The sequence below is a fragment of the Sinocyclocheilus anshuiensis genome, unplaced genomic scaffold, assembly GCF_001515605.1.
Source record: "Sinocyclocheilus anshuiensis isolate Anshui unplaced genomic scaffold, SAMN03320099.WGS_v1.1 scaffold106, whole genome shotgun sequence".
NCBI classification, from domain to species: Eukaryota; Metazoa; Chordata; class Actinopteri; order Cypriniformes; family Cyprinidae; genus Sinocyclocheilus; species Sinocyclocheilus anshuiensis.
The window spans coordinates 391,874-397,931 of record NW_015542347.1 but is presented as its reverse complement, the minus strand read 5'-3'; the positions used below and the strand labels follow the sequence as shown (position 1 = coordinate 397,931).

The 6,058-nt window shown below is 34.6% G+C and overlaps 1 protein-coding gene across 10 annotated transcripts in view; it reads right to left on the bottom strand.

Moving 5' to 3' along the window:
* LOC107691417 (disks large-associated protein 1-like) overlaps positions 1 to 6,058 on the bottom strand; it is a 141,686-nt gene that overhangs the window by 58,777 nt on the left and 76,851 nt on the right. The gene's annotated exons all lie outside the window — the stretch shown is intronic.

Genomic DNA, 6,058 nt, shown 5'->3' with positions numbered 1-6,058 from the left:
TTTTGAGCAGCAAATCAGCATATTAGAATGATTTCTGAAGGATCATGTGACACTGAAGTCTGCAGTAATGATGCTGAAAATTCAGCTTTTTGATCACAGGAATAAATGACATTTTAAAATATATTCCAATCGAAAGCAGTTATTTTAAATTGTAAAAATATTTCACAATATTACTGCTCTTGCTGTACTTTGGATCATAAATACAGGCTTGGTGAGCAGAAGAGTCTTCTTTAAAAAACATTAAAAATCTTACTGTTCAAAAACTTTTGACTAGTAGTGTATATATGTATGTAATATAAGTTTGTTAAATCTAGGGTATTTAAGTCATTTTAAGAATTCTGTACATTTAGTTCTGGAACTAAAGCGGTGCGAAAGGCCCTAATTACTACTCTAATATGTTCCTATTAGGGGTAAACAAGTTACAAGGATGTCCTTTTAAGAGTACTGCAACAGTGTCAAGCTGTTTTACCCAAAAAGGTACAATTTTGGCCCCTTTTTTTACTGTGTGGCCTGGATGAGTGTGAGATTGCGTCCCAGTCCGGCCCTGATTGGATCCGATGTCACACCACACAAGTTTAAGTAACTGTTTTCATTACCTGATCACTATTGCTTTGTCTGTTATTACAGATTATTTGATATGTACTGAATATTTATGGCTTCTGAACCTAAAACACAGCAGCATCCATCTATGAAGGATGTAGGCTGTCAAACATAAACGTACTGTTAGCCAATCATAGCAGTGGGCGTTTACTTCAGAGTCTACAATCTGCCACGCCTATTCAAACGGAGCATTCTGATAAAGGTGGTCAAAACAGGACAGAAAATAGCCGATTACTTCTAATATATAATGTTTTTGATGTAAAAATCTTGATAACATTATAAATGGACCTCAGAAAACAGTACAAAATAATTAAAAAGGCAGTTCGTGACCCCTTTAATGTGAAATGCTACAATGTGTTTCTTACACTCAGAATACATTTCCAGGATCATGCTGTGTGCCCACTATAAAATAAATAAATAAACCAAATAAAATATAATACTGTTCATAATTCGTAAGTAAGGGGTCAGTAAGTTTTTTATTTATCATGAAATAGCCTATCATATGAACATTACATTAGTTGTTAGTACAATCATTAAATGTAGTTGTACAAATCAATTGATGCAGGTTTCATTATGGTAATACACATTTATACATTATTGTAATAAACTAGAGAGAAAAGCCTCACCCTCTAAAAAGACGTTTACTGTAGGAAAAACAAATACTGATAACAATGACATCAAATTTTTGTGTTTGTTTTTTTTTTTGCTTCCAACAACAGGCATCTTGAAATTGATCATACCTGAATATACTCAGTCCTCAGTTGCTTCACTTTCATAATCTAAATGTGTAATATTGATCATCATTTTCCATAAAAACTATGCATTAAGAATAATGCAACAGCATTTTGAGCAGTTGTATCAGTTGATAGTTAGATCATTGTAATGAAATGTATAGACACTCAACTCAGATGTAATGTGTGAGCTGCCGTTTAAAATAGTAATACTTTGATGTTAATTTTGTCATGTTGAACTGGTGATTTTAGTTCAATGAACAAATGATCTTAGGTTTATGTGTATTGTATCCACCAAGCATTTGAAAAAAAAAAAGTGTTAAGCGTTTTGAAAAATGTGCATTTTGATCATTGGTTGTGAACTTTTTGTCTAGAGTTTAGAAAAATGACATGAAGGTTCTGATATTAGTGCAAAATGATTGTATAAAAAAAAAAACACTGTAAAATGATTTCTGAAGATTCACGTGACACTGAAGACTGGAGTAACGGCTGCAGAACATTCAGCTTTGCATCACAGGAATAAATACATTTTAACATATATTAAAATAGAAAATGGTTATTTTAAAATGTAATAATATTCCAGAATTTGCTATATTTTTGATCCAAATAAAAGCATAAGAGACTTCTTTCAAAACCACAATCTTCTAAATCAGGGCTGTCCAAACTCGGTCCTGGAGGGCCGATGCCCTGCAGAGTTTAGCTCCAACCCTAATTAAACACACCTGAACCAGCTAATCAAGCTCTTACTAGGCATAGAAACTTCCAGGCAGGTGTGTTGAGGCAATTTGGAGCTAAACTCTGCAGGACACCGGCCCTCCAGGACCGAGTTTGGACAGCCCTGTTCTAAATGGTAGCATATGTTTTATTTAAAAAGCTATTTCCCCTTTTTTTCACATATCTGATTATTACATTTGCTGTTTCTTAATGCATATATCAAAATAATGAATATTGATGTTAATCTAAAAATGACATTGTGTCCAGACAAACAGTCTGTATGCTCAAAGAGATTTGTCAACATCCTGGTGATCTGGTGAAACTTGGATGTTCTGATCCGATCAAAGGTGACACTTGAACTAAAAGGTTTGTGAACCAGGGAACTAAATCATTTTACTCAACTCTAAATGACAGATAATTATGGGACAGTCCAGGGTGAACTCAAAATGCATAGTCCTTTCCCAGCCTTAACAAGAAATAAACAACCTATTACAAAACACCACCAACAAACCTGAAAATTGCCTGCACAAAACTAAGCGTGGAGGTGTAAACCACATTAAGCCTGAGCAAGAAAGTGGGCTGCTCGCTAATTGGTGCTGTGACTAAATAAAAGGACCCTTCCATTTCGAATCCTGTGACCTCCCATCTGTTTGTACCATAACAACCTATTGTTCCGACCAGCGAGCAATCTCCGTCTTTTTTTTCCCCTTTCAATAAAGCCCAATAAAGACAACTATAAATAATCTCACAGGGGAAATTGAACGTGGTCGTTTTTTCTCATCTCCATGGCAACAAGTCTTTTCCCCCCATCGCCTCACCCAACAGAGAGTGTATTGCTTGTGAACTCATGAGGAGTTGGTGAGAAAGTGATTTTTGGTGTGAAAATGCAAGTTGCCATTTCAGTAACAGGGTTAAGAGTGAGTAGCAGGAGTCGTGTGTGGAAAAAGAGGAAAGATTAGGAAAGATGGCTTTGATTCGGACCACTATGAATTATAAATGAGGACGTTCGGTCGTAGTTTTGGATGTGTGCGTGTTTGCGTGTCGGGTGTGTGTGTGTTAGAAATGTCTTGTGGGTGATATGTACAGTTGGCGGAGAGTGCAATAACAGGCTGCTGAATGAGGACGTTCGGTCGTAGTTTTGGATGTGTGCGTGTTTGCGTGTCGGGTGTGTGTGTGTTAGAAATGTCTTGTGGGTGATATGTACAGTTGGCTGAGAGTGCAATAACAGGCTGCTGATGGGGCTGACGGAAACCATCAGGATCAAACTGACTAGTGAAGCAGAGATACAGCCGAGGGGACCGATACAACACAAACTTCACCCAACAGAATATACACAACAGGCTAAACACTGCATACGACATGCTAAACCTGCTACAGACTGCACATTTCACACCACGAACTACACATTATGTTGAAAAACACACTGTGACAGTGCAGTGTTTGTTATAAACAACCCAGTTTTCTGCTAATGAACATAATGCACGGAATAGCCTTTCAGCAGCCAATCAGAATGCACCTCAATAAAGACCTAACCAAGAAAAACAAGATGAAAAAGAAATGTGGAAAATCAAATGAAAAATTGACTTCTGGTATTAAAAGGGTTGGGAGACTTCAAAGGAAGGTCCATCATACATTTCTTATAAATAAAGCATAAGAAAAGAAAAAAGTGACCAGATTTCCAGTTCAGTGGTTAATATATTGCTGACATTTCCAGTGTTATTAATTATAAATGAATAAAGGTTTTGTGTGTTTTGATCATGGTATCCCTATAGTGAAATATAAATATACTAAAACATATTTGAAATACATTTATTTCATGATAAGTATACTACAAATTTATGTACTAAATAAAATACCCTGCAATTGTACTTTTAGTATACTAAACTTGTATACTTAAAAGTCTGCTGAATTGGTACAACTAATTTTGTACTTAATGCACTTTAATTGGGCAGAAGTAGTGCTGAAGTCCAACTCAAAATGAACAGAAGTATATTTGATTGTGCTAAAGTGGAACTAGTGCAAGTATACTTTAGGTACACTTTAAATATCTTGCTTTTAAAAACTGATAGATCATACAATCCTCGTCAATAGTGATATTAAACACATTTTAGGCTTCATATTAAGAATGGTGCACAAGTAGTTCTCCAAATAAAGTTTAAAAAAAATTGATATCAGTAAGTCTCAAGTGATATGTGAATAAATATGTTAATAGATTTGAACTATACGTAGTATGAAATAAATGTATTTCGTATTATTTTTTTATATCATGCTCTGTCAAACTACATAATTATATTTAATCATCATTGGACATTTATGAACAGTAAACACTAATAGTTGGATGTTGCTTTAACCAAAAGTGTTATGTGTTACGTTTTACGTGTTAAAAACAATGCATATCACTATTTAAAAGTCAGTAAGATGGGGTGAGTATGATTTTTTTAAAGATATTAATACTTTTATTCAGTGAAGTATACATTTATAATGTTATAAAGGATATTTATTTCAAATAAATACTGTTTTCCTCTGTATTGGTACACAGGATTATGCACAATCGCACTCTCTCTAAATGTGCACGCTGTTTTTGTGTGTGTGTGTGTGTGTGTGCGCGCTCTTGCTCACACTCTCAGCCAAATGACAATCTAATGCCTAAGTAACTAAAGCATGATTTTTTTTCATACAAAATAAAACTTCATACAAACCTCGGCTCATGGCACCCTCTTTAAACTAAACCCTCTTTAATAAGCTAAAGAGAAACCAAAACGGTTAAGTATTAATAACTAAGAGAGCTTTTTACAATATAGTCTATATATCATGTTCTGTCCTTTCGCAGCTGATAGACAGCTAACAGCCTCAATGATCTTCAGACAGGGAAATAAACGGTCTTCTGCTCAGTGCTCATCTTCATATATTTTTCATTTAGATCATTGTAGAAGACACATAACATCGTCCTCACAGGGGAACATCTAACATGTGTTAGCCTGAATTAATGTGAAATTGCATAACCGGTTGAGCTCCTAATTCTCAGGAAAACTAAAACACCAATTATAAAAATGGAAACAGAAAAACAACAACTAGGAAATGGAAATAAAATGGGTAAAGAAACAAAGCAATATAGAACCACAATCCACTCAATGCAAATCAAATTGTGTGGATTTAGCATTAGCAGAAGCTTAGCATTTTCAGGTCAAAAGGTGAATAATCTGATGAGACGGACACAAGTCTTGCTCTCTCTGTGTCTTTCTTCTAATACCACACCATCTCTTGAGTCTCTCAGCATTAGCGCTGATGTGCAGGTCAGTTTAACTTTTAACACCTCACAGGTTAATAGACTGAGGTCTCTGTGCTCTTTTAACCGGAGGGCAGATGTGTCTGGAAATAGTCTACCTCTAGCAGAAGATTAATAAAGGCAAAAGGTAAACTTTTTTGTGTGTTAAAAAACAGACTCTGATGACTGCTTTTGAATATCAAGCTGTATATGTGAGTTTAAATACATAAGTGTGATGAGTGAGGCATCATATTACAAACTGAAGATAAGATTTAAAGGAACAGCTGGTAACACTTTAGAATAATGGTCCGTTGTTAACAAGTAACTATGCAGGAAGTAATAAGTAGTACTACATTAACACTTAACTTAATACTATTAACTAATAGAGAAGCAAGATTAACTAAGCAGTAAGTAGTAGCACATTTAGGACAAAGGCAGTTCCTTATTAGATATTTGATCATTATTAAATAAAAATATCCTCATTGAGAACTACTTGTGAACTATAAAGAATAACCAATTAATTACTAATCACAACAGTAACGTCTTAAAAGTGAACAATTGGGTTCTTTGTGGAAACTAATTTATGAATATGATATCCCCCAAATAAGTCGGCTACATTTTAAAATTGTGACTACTACTCTTACCAAAGGATGGATGTTCACACTTAAACATAGAATAATAATAAAAATGAAAATTCATTTAAAAATGGTTAATAATTAAGAAGTGATGATGACAAGCTCATGATTGA